This window comes from Amphiprion ocellaris, chromosome 8, assembly GCF_022539595.1.
Source record: "Amphiprion ocellaris isolate individual 3 ecotype Okinawa chromosome 8, ASM2253959v1, whole genome shotgun sequence".
Taxonomy (NCBI): Eukaryota; Metazoa; Chordata; class Actinopteri; family Pomacentridae; genus Amphiprion; species Amphiprion ocellaris.
The window spans coordinates 20916528-20927289 of NC_072773.1; the positions used below are offsets into that span (position 1 = coordinate 20916528).

The 10762-nt window shown below is 37.3% G+C and overlaps 1 long non-coding RNA gene across 1 annotated transcript; it reads right to left on the reverse strand.

The window, feature by feature from the left end:
* Window positions 1-3573: 3573 nt before the first annotated feature.
* LOC129349515 (uncharacterized) lies at window positions 3574-9871 on the reverse strand. The gene is made up of 2 exons (XR_008602551.1): window positions 8992-9871; window positions 3574-7565 (listed from the first exon to the last, which is right to left on the reverse strand). It is a non-coding gene; the product is annotated as an uncharacterized LOC129349515 (long non-coding RNA).
* Between the last annotated feature and the right edge of the window lie 891 nt (window positions 9872-10762).

Sequence of the window (10762 nt, forward strand, 5' to 3'; positions counted from 1 at the left end):
AATAATCATTATCAGCCTTAAAAACCCACAAAACACCCCTCTATACTCAACCACACTTAGTACAGTCTGGTTCCCCCTTCTATAAATCTGCTTGGAATCTTCCACTTCCTGTTTGTCAAAGTGGCCTTCTACCTGGACAGGTTTTGTTGGAGCTCATGCAACAAACATTTTGGGTAACTGCACTTTAATATGGATGGATGACACTGAATTAGAGTCTGTTTTAATGAGACTGAGTTAAGATGTGTAGCTGTCATTAAATAGGAAATTATTTCTCAGAATTCACAGAGAAAAGTCTGAAATGTTTGCTAAGTTAGCGTCCAACATGTTCTTTGGCTCAGCTAAAGCTAACTCTCTCCAACTTCTGGATCTCTTGAGTTGCTTGTTGTTAAAATATCTTGCTGTAGGTGCTGAAGCTCAGAAAGTCTGAGATGTTTGTTCAAAATAAGCTCATTCTCAAGTCTTATCTAAACTGTCCTCTTTTGTTTGAACTTTCCCTAAACTTAGGAGTTAATGACAGAGCAGCACATCCAGACTCAGTCTCATTTATGTAGAGATTAAACTTCAGTGTCATTCATTGATGTTAAAGTGCAGTTTTTCAAATGTTTGTTGCACATGCTCCCGACCAAACCAGTCCAGGTGGAAGACAATGTGAAGAGAAAGCTCCAGAGGATGGATATCACACATTTACATTGGAAATAAATGTCCTTTAATTAGACATTGTCATGCAAATGATGTTCAAATCTTGGAGTGTCTTGTTGATGTTGGTTTCTAAATGTTTTTTGACACTCTGCCCCAAAGATTAAAACCTTCTACGGCTCACAAGCTGCAACAATTCACACATTATCAACTATCTTTCTGACTGAACTAAGATAAAAAGTGAAAAACTGCCTGATTCCTGCATCATGAATGAATCTTTTTGGTTTTTATGACAGTAAACTGAATGTATTTGGGTTTGACATTTTATAAACCAAAACAAGAAATGAATTACTGGAGAAAACAACAGATTAATGGACAAAGAAAATGTATTTTCCAACATATATGGCTGAATTACTCCAACATTACAAGATACATACAATTTTAATTCAATTTTATTTTTATAATGCCAATTACAGGTCAAATTGTCTCAAGACACTTTATTTTTATATTTTTTGTCATGTCTAAAATATGACAAAGTAAGAAATTAAAATTTCTTGACTAATCCAATTTATTATTTGGTTTTTAAGAGACTAATGGGCAACTAAAATAACTTTCTAAACTAAAACTAATAAACATGAGGTCAAATAGAAGGAAGAGTTTTAAATACTGCAGTCCCACAACGACAAGAATAAAGTTTGTCAACAAAAAGTAAATCTGCTGGTGGATTCCATTAAAGTCCTAATAAATGATGATAAAGTGTGATACTGTGTGTACTAAAGGTTTGTGGTGCTAAAAATGTCAAAGTAAAGATATCAAGTTGAACATGTGGATGGAGGTTGATAAAAGTTGACCTCCCTTCATTTCTCTGGAGCGACTCCATGGATTTTATGGATGGTGGTTAAAGACCTGCTCTTCTAGTGGTCTTCTAGTCTAGGCCTTCTAGTCGCTGTAAAAAGTCAGTCCATCCTGGCCGACTTCAACACCTCTTCAAGACTTGTTCTACCTCGGACCTGGTGGAAACTCCAGAAACTCGGGAAAACCTGTGGAGACTCGAAGAACTCGTGGAGACTCGAAGAACTCGTCGGGCGGGGGAAGGTGTGGTGGGTGGTGGGGGGAAGGTGGGGGAGTAGAGGGGGGAGGCCACCACCCACCTCCCCGCCTACTCTCCGCCCTGGCTCCACCCAGACTCCGCCTTGGCTCCACCCATGTGGTCACTTCATCAACTACGATGTCAAAGGGACGACGAATTTATTTCTTTTTATCTGATCTGTAGCTCAGTGAGTTAAGGATTTGCCTATGGAGCTGCAGGTCGCTGGTTCAAGACCAGACCCTTCTTATGTTTTATCAAAATCCTGACAAAGACAAAGAAAGAAAAGTGCCAGTGGCAGGTCTTGAACCTGCGACCTTCCACTCTGTAGTCCTCTTCTTATCCCCCTGAGCTACTTGCTCAGATACTAATTCTTCTTTTTTTTGCGCATTTATCATCTAGTTTTTGTCATTTTCGAGTTTTTTTTAAACTCGAGTCTTGTCTCGACCGTTTTTCTCAGGAGGTTGGACTTCAGCCTTTGAGCTGGAGGGTGGAACCCTCAGTTCCAAGACTTTCCAAAGCCTCCACACCTCCCGAGTCCTCAGGACCTGAGCTTTCACACAGTCTGAGGGCTGAAATTTTCTAAGTCCCACAGTAGTTCTCTGTTGGATTGAACCTTCAGACAGTCCAAGGACTGATATCTTCTAAGTTCCTGAGTAGTTCTCTGTTAGTTTGAACCTTCAGACAGTCTGAGGACTGAAATTTTAAAAGTTTCTCAGTACTTCTCTGTTAGTTTGAACTTTCTGGTTAACAGAAGCCTTAAAACTTGTGACCATGAGTCTTGATTTCACATTTAGACCATCCATCTGAGTTCTTCTCAGACCTTCACCTGTGGGTTTTTTAGAAATCCTTAACAAACTTTGATTCTCTTCACTGAACAGTAAAGTTTGTGGAGATCAAAAGGTAACATTAGTTTGATAAATGCCTTCAACTACTAGTAGACTTTATCTGGAAAGCAGTTTTCTGAAATGAGTTCTTAGTAAATCTGTCCACAATCAAACCAAGAACATAGAAAGAGGAAATGCTTGAAGAAACAACTTGATGTTTTCATTTCAGACTAGAAAACGCTTTAAAACCTTTATCTGTTTTTGCTCTTTTTGATTGTTTTATTGTCTCTTCTGTTTAATTTGATCTTCTAAAGTCTAACTGGTATCTTTTCAAATGTTTTGTCTTTAGTTTGATTCTTCTTTAACGTTTAGTTTGCTCTTTTCTCACCTTTTATTCTTTTCTAATGTTTGATTTCGAAATGTTTTGTCTTTTTAATGTTTAATTGTTTTTTCAAATGTTTTATCGGCTTGTTTGAGTTTTTTTTCCTTTCCAAATATTTAATGTTTCAATTAAATCTTTAAGGTCTTTCTTTTTAAATATTTTACCACCTTTTCATGTTTAATTTTCTTTTTAAATGCTTCATTGTATTTTCTGTTTAATTCCTATTTGAAGTTTTATTGTCTTTAAGATGTAATTTTCTTATTAAACATTTAATTTTTTAATTAAATGTTTTGTCTTTTTAAAGGTTTAATAATGTAATTAAATGTTTTGCATTTTTGAAAAATGTTTAATATCCTTCTTGTTTAATTGTATTTTTTAAAAGTTTAATTATGGAAAACATTTTATCTGTAATTTTTAATATTTGTATTTTAAAAATTTTGTTTAATTTCATAATGACATGTATTGTATCTTGTTGAATTATCTAATTCAATATTTTGTCTGTTTAATATAGTTAAACATTACATACAATTAAATGATATTCTTTTTCTGTCAAGATTTTAACCCCAACCTTAAAAATAAAATAAACCCTTAAATCACAATGAAAATACTTCTGTTGTCACAATCATGAGTTAGTCAATTACTCAGTTTATCAATTCAACTTTATTTGTTTAGCACCTTTCACACAGATGACAAAACTAAACAAGCAAAGAGAAAAAAACTATGCTAAAACTATGATTAAAACTCAAAAACATTTGAAAAAAAAAAAGATTTAACATGGTAATAAAATATGTTGTGTTCAGGGGATGGAGGGAGTTTATTGAAGTCTTCTTGGGCTCACATGGTAAATCATTTAAAATATAAACTTGATATTCAGTCTAAGGAAACTGCAGAACGACAGAAGAACCAACATTATCTCCTGTTTTCTCCTTTAATGAGTCGACTCTTCTTGTGCTTTCAGACCAAAGAACTACAGACTCTTCACAACCTGCTCAAACTCTTGGTACAGGACCTCACCACACGGGTCAAGAAGGTTTCCGTCTCATTTCTACTCTGAAGCTCACCTTCTCCTGCTCAAACTGCTGACAAATGTTTCTGCTGCTCTAAAGTCTGGTCTCCAGAACTTCCTAAAAACTCTCAAAGTCTCTTCTGCTGCAGGCTGCTATGTAGAACTGTTGCAGAAAACCTCACTAAACCACATGGAGGGGCCTCAAGATAGTCGTCCAAATGAAACCGTACAAAAACCAAACTAACACAACCCAAACGCTAAAGTCTCCTGCAGCCTACCAGAGAACCTCTGAGAACAGAGAATCAGGACAGGAACTCTTACCTTCTGGACAACCAACGTTGGTTCACAAACAAGAATACAGAATGTGTCTGACCAAAAACCTCTAAAGACTCACTACAGCCAAGATAAAGACACAGCTGCACCAAATCCACTAATCACTGCACACATTAGCACCATGTGCTAACTGTGGCTAAAGAACCTCATTTACCAAGACAACTATCCAGAACAAAGCCCTAAAACACACCAAGAAACACATTAAAGATGATTTTACTGCTGGAAGCTGCAAGCCAACACCTAAAGAACAAACTAAAGCAATGGAGCCAAACCCAGTTCTGTGGTGAAGAGAAACAGAGGAAATGTTTGTCTGCAGCTAAATAAAGCAGGAAGACACTGAGCTGCTCAGGTGTTCCTAATAACACCAAGCTGCTCAGGTGTTCCTGATAACACCAAGCAGCCACCTGGACAGCCAATAGGAACACAGCTTACTGGAAGTCCAGAGGGCTGGGTTAGTCAAGGAAATTTAGTTTAAAGTTGAAGCAGAAAGTTAACAAAGAAAGTTGAAAACCACCTTCTGATACCTGAAATCTCTGAGTTTTCACACAAAGAACGCCTGAACATGTCAAACTGGTTCCATAGTAGAACCATCATTGTAAAAATGTCATAGTATGGTGTGTTGCTCAAAAAACATTACGACCCGGCTGTCAGGGGACAAACATGTAAGAAACATGAGAACAGAGAGAACCCAACCAGTAGGTCACAGTTTATCATCCCCCAGTCATCTCCTGAAGTCCATATGGTGAGAGACATCAGTATCTGGTTGTTAATTTACCAGAGGATGCTTATAATCATGCTGATGTGGTCTGTACTCTACAGTATTTTAGTGACTCAATAAATGCCTAAGTTGTTTTTTTAAATGCTTTTTAGTTTTTAATAAACATTTAACAGCCTATATGTAATCAATAAATGGCCTTTGCCTATCTTAAGAAAAATTCACTCAGAACTCTGATATGTTAACAGTACTAAATAAATCAATAAATACATGCATACACACGAAAATAAGTTAATACATTAACTGTGTTAAGATAAGATTTAGATTTTTAAAAAAAGTTGTTTATGTTTTTGCAGAATCCAGTATTGCTCACTGGTTGGTCATTACATTTTATTAGTTTGATTTCACTGTTTAAAATGATGCCACCTCTTTTCAGACAGAACCTGTGATAATAAAACAATACAAAATTTTTAGTTCCGTGTTAATAAAGCACTTAAAGCTTTAAGTATGGCTAAATGCTTTTTTCAAAATTAAATATATCACTCCTTAGGTGGTAGTGGCCCCAAGTTCAGTAAAGTTGGAAAGATATTCACAGATTCAGACTTCCAGCATCAATAACTCGTTAGATATAGGTTGTCAAAACATAAACAGTGCCTCTTTCCCATCGTTGTAAGGTAGACAATGTGCTACAAGCCCAGTTTTATCAAAAGTAGCTGTCTTTCAAGCTACAGAATAACATTGGTGTCTATGGAGTGAACAGGGTCCGTCTGCAATTTGCAAAACCACTGCAACAGTAAAGAGAGACAAATATTCAATAACTTCACTCTGATACATTGTAGTGTCACTAAAATCACTGCAGCCTTCAACTGGCTCCTGTTGACAAAGTGTTTTAACAGAAATGTAAATGCTGTAATTTGATTCTTTTAATAAACCATGTAACTTGAATGGATGTGATGCTGGTGTGACCACAGTGCACACGTCTGATGTTGCTCACAGTGGTCCAAGGGACGCTCAGGGAGTTTGTGTGTTTGCTCAGACTCATGAAAAATTACAGGGAACATTGGTTGGTTTAAAGGAATATTCCACCTTAAATCTTTGAATGTTGACCTAAAAGGTTGGTTTCAGGAAGTATTCCACCTACAAGGTCCTCAAACATCCACCTTAAAGGAACATTCCACCAAAAATCCTTGGACATGCACCTAAAATGTTGGTTTAACCGAGTATTCCATCCAAAATCCTCAAAGAGAGCTGAGGGGCTGGGTAAAAGGAATATTCCACCTAAAACCCCAAATATAGACCCGAAAGGGTGGTTTAGAAAAAATCCTTCAATGTAGACCAAAAAAGTTAGTATGAAGGAGTATTCCACCTTAAATGTAGACCTAAAGGATGGTTTGGAGTAATATTCTACTCTAAAATCTTCCAATGTAGACCTAAAAGGTTGATCTGATGGTATATTCTACCCAACATCCTGGAACATTTACCTAAAAGGTTGGTTTAATAGTATATTCCCAGAAGAACCCTTGAACATTGGGCTTAATGGTATATTCCACCCAAAATACTTGTACATATACCAAGAAGTCAGTGTAAAGGAAATGTAGACCTAAAAGGATTGTTTAAAGGAATATTTAAACTATTATTTTCATTATTTAATAATCTGTTATCAGTCAGAACCCTGGCAAACTTATTTTCATCAGTTTTTTAGTGCAAGTCACAAATAAAGGACCTCTTGGTTTTTCCTGGCGTTACTGAGTCCAAAGCTGCTGTTTCAACACAGACACGTTCACATGCATCCACAAACCTCTCAGCATTCAAACACCCACAGACAGGAGGCCGGCTGGGCCGAGGCTCGGCGGCGTCCTCAGACCCACGAGTCGGGGAGTCGCTGAACTTGTTGGTCCGGTTTGAAGACCTCTGTGTGGTCCAGTAGAAGTCCACGTAGTCGGTGTTGGCTTTGAACTGCAGCGACTGGCCACCATCAGGTGGACCGGCTCGTCCTCGTAGGGCTCCTCCTGTAGCCTTGAGGGAACCACAGGAACATTCAGTAGCTGTTGGAGTTCTTCCTGTCAGGCTCGTGGTAGAACGGCTCTGAAGAATCTTGTACTTGTCTTATCTGGAACAATCTAACAGCCTAAACTGTTAACAGCGGTGTAAAGAAGCAAACACTCAGGCATAGATTAGGACTCAAACTAGATTTATTTTAGAAAACAAATCAACTTAGAGGCATTTGTTCACACATGTGGCTGAATAGGAGGCCGTCCAATCAGATTCGAGGTCCTCACTCTGTAGGTTGGTTGGTTGGTGAGACTCTTGGACCTCCATCAGCTGACGTGGATGTTTGATGGTCTTCCTCTCTAGTGCCAGATGATTCATCCATGAATTCAGCAGCTACAGACTGAAATGAAGCTCATGCTGCCATTATTGAATTCCTGTTCCAGATCAAATGTTCAGAGCTCAACTTGAATGCAGCCCTCTGCTGTCTGATAGTTTTTCTCATTGTAGTCTTCAATAAAGTCTTTTTCCTCATGTAAGGATGTAGTGAGACTCTTTCTCAGTCTCTGCAGACGTCCCTCATTGTGCATCTCCAGAGAAGAAACAGAAAAACTGCTCACTGCTTCAGCATCACAAACGCTCTCCAGCATTGAGAGTGTTTTAGGAATTAATTCATTGTGTTGTGAACTTTGAAGGAGCAGAAACTTTACAGCTGCCAAAGATATGAGCTCCAATTCTGGATGTTTTAGGAAATGAAGTTCATCAAATGAACACTTGATTTTTGCTGATAACACTCATTAAATTACTGAAGAAATCCAACATAAAAACCTGTAAACTCTCAGGCAGCTTTTGTTAAAGTTTGTCTATAATTCTATCATCATGTTCTGGAACCAGGACTCTGCAGAAGTTCCTTCAAACAGATACTTGTGTGTTTCTATTTAAGGCCTCAGGTTTGAACGTATAGCAGAGGATTAGAAAGGAGTGATTTTAATATTTAAATCAGTCCAGTAAATGTTTGGTGTGAAAATTATTAAAATTTTGATTTAGATAGATTTGTGTCAAATAATATTGTAGAGTCTCACTTAAATATATCCAAATGAGTTCAGTGTATTTACATTTTATAGAATATTTGATTTCTTAATCTCAATACTGTAGGGTCTGACCCTAAATATTGATACTGATAAACAGCCTATTTCAGTTTACTTGTTGTTTTAAATAAGTTACTTTTTCAAAGTGCTTTTTGTCTCACTCCCCCTTCTTGCTTTTGCATATTGTAGCTCTACTTAAAACCTCATTAAGATCCAAATGTGCAAAAGGTAAATTCTAGCTATTTTTCAACTGGTCTTAAGATTTTGATCAGGTCTGTATTGTCATGTTGACTATATGATCAGTAAATGTTACCATCAATTATAACGTCCACATTGATCAGGAAAAAAAAACAAACTATCAGTTCATTCAGAAACTGTGGGGTTAAACCTAAAAACACAGACCTCAACAGCAGTTTGTTTCAAAGCAGAACATCAGCCGGTTTTCACTAAAGAAGCTTTCAAAGCAACAATTAAATGACAGTTTTGTTCTCATTAAGTTCAGAGTCAGCCAAAATAATGTACACACATCAGGAAAAGAAAAACTTTTATAAATATTTCATTTGTATAAGTACTTCTATACATATAGATACCTCTTTCAAAGTTTGATCAAATCACAACTCTGTGTCCTGTTGTACGATGTTTTCCCAACAGATGGCGCTACCCTCATGAATGGAGCATCAACAAGTGACATCTACAACACAACAGAAATGTCTGGAAGCCAGTGGCCACCACTTTGAGCATCTCTTGTAATTGTAGAGGCCAAAGATAACTTTTATTAATCTCATGATGTCTGAATAAATTTGGTATTGAAATATTTATGCAAGTTTTTCTTTTCCTGATGTGTGTAAACATTATTTTGGCTGACTCTGTATAATGGGTTTCTGACAGGTCACCAGGCAACATCTTTTTATAATAATGACAAACATACCTGCATTCTACAGGAGTGATTTTCCTCATGTGCAGGTAAAGATGTGTGAGGAGCTTAGAGATGACAGGAGCAGGAGTCATCCTCACTAATTCAGCTTCCACCTAGAAACAGAAAGACCACAAACAAACACACTGATATACTCTCAAACATTCAACCTCACAGCCTCAAAATATCTGTTTAGGAAGTGTTGTGTTTCTAAATTCTGCTGAAAGCATTGACAGACATTCTCTTACAAGGTTGTGTAAAAAGCAGCCTGTCCTCTGAGCTACTGAGAAATCTTCCTGAACAACGTTTCTACGTGTAAATCAGCTCACCAAAAACTAAAGTCAGAGATAACAGGTATCACAAATTATAAACAACTTTCTTTGTTAACTCAGACTTTCTGCTTCAACCTCACATAAAAAGGGGAGTTTAACTCATCAGGTGACTGAAAATGAACGGCTTGTGCAGTTCTAGATCCAAAAGTAGGATGTTTCAACTCATGTTTTACTACAAATAAATGCAATAGTAAATAAATACAATGGCTGGTTGTTAGTTTATTCACTATTAATGTCACTTTATATACTGGATTGAACTTGAGCAGTGGAAGAGAGAAGGAATTTAATGAAATTATGGAGATTCAGAGAGGTAATGTTGCGCAATGTTAAGTTAAGCGCTGTTTAATCCAAACCAGCTGAATGTTAAACTTTAGTGCAGCTCAACGGGTTTCAGTTAACCTTAAAGTGAAATAACTTTTTTAAAAGCTAAAATACATAGTAGAGAAATACAGGTTGAGAAGTTCATTCTACAAATGACAGCTGCGGCAGCAACTAACACAGGTGTTCAGCGGTAAGTTAGCCACCTGTGTTAATTAGCCCGCTAGCTAACTTAGCCGCTTAGCCAGCTAACGCGTCTGGACCAACTGCTCAAACACGACAAAACACAACTCTTCACAAGTCGCTGACTTAACGTACAACAAAACAACGCTACAGGTTAGAAGTATTTATCTACTTACCGTGTTTTACTCCAAAAACAAGATCAACAGCAGCCAGAGATGCTACTGGACGTGCCAACCATAGATATACAAAGACTAGATACGCTAGCGTGCTGTCTTCTATATTATCTATGGTCTTGACCAATCACTGCTCTCTGGCTCCGCCCTCTGAGAATCTTGTTGTCGTTTGGCTCCACACTTACTGATGACCACTTCCGGTTTCAGAAAATGGTAAAACGGACCTTTTTTCGTTTCTGTCTCTTACTGATTTTACTTTCTTGTTATTCTAAATATAAAACAAAAATCAAAGCATTTTAAAAAAATCGTATATCCCTTTTTGATCATGAAAAGGAAAAACGCCTTGTATTTCAATTTTAATTTTTGTATTTTAAAATGAAAATCAAATAACTACTCGTTTTGTTTTTTTTTTCAATACCCGTTTCAGAACGGAAAATCCAATTACCAGATCCGTACGACCCACGACACACACCTTTGACACACTTCCACACATTAGTTGAGGAGCCGCGAAAACCTGGTCGCGCCAAACTATTTTACATCTGGCGTGAAGCTCTCCAGCAAACTACAGCGTCGGATGAAAAGTCCAGCCACTCGTCTGGCCCGGATTCTGCCACCAGCGCGGATGAAGCCGATCTTATCGAAGGAACTGATCATTCCAGTGACATGTAAGTTTGTATTCATGAGAAGTTGTTTGTTTTGAGTTGTAGAAAAGTAAAGAAAGTATAATATACATGGAACGCCGCCGAAATCATTCCGCGCAAAATACGCATCATTTTTACA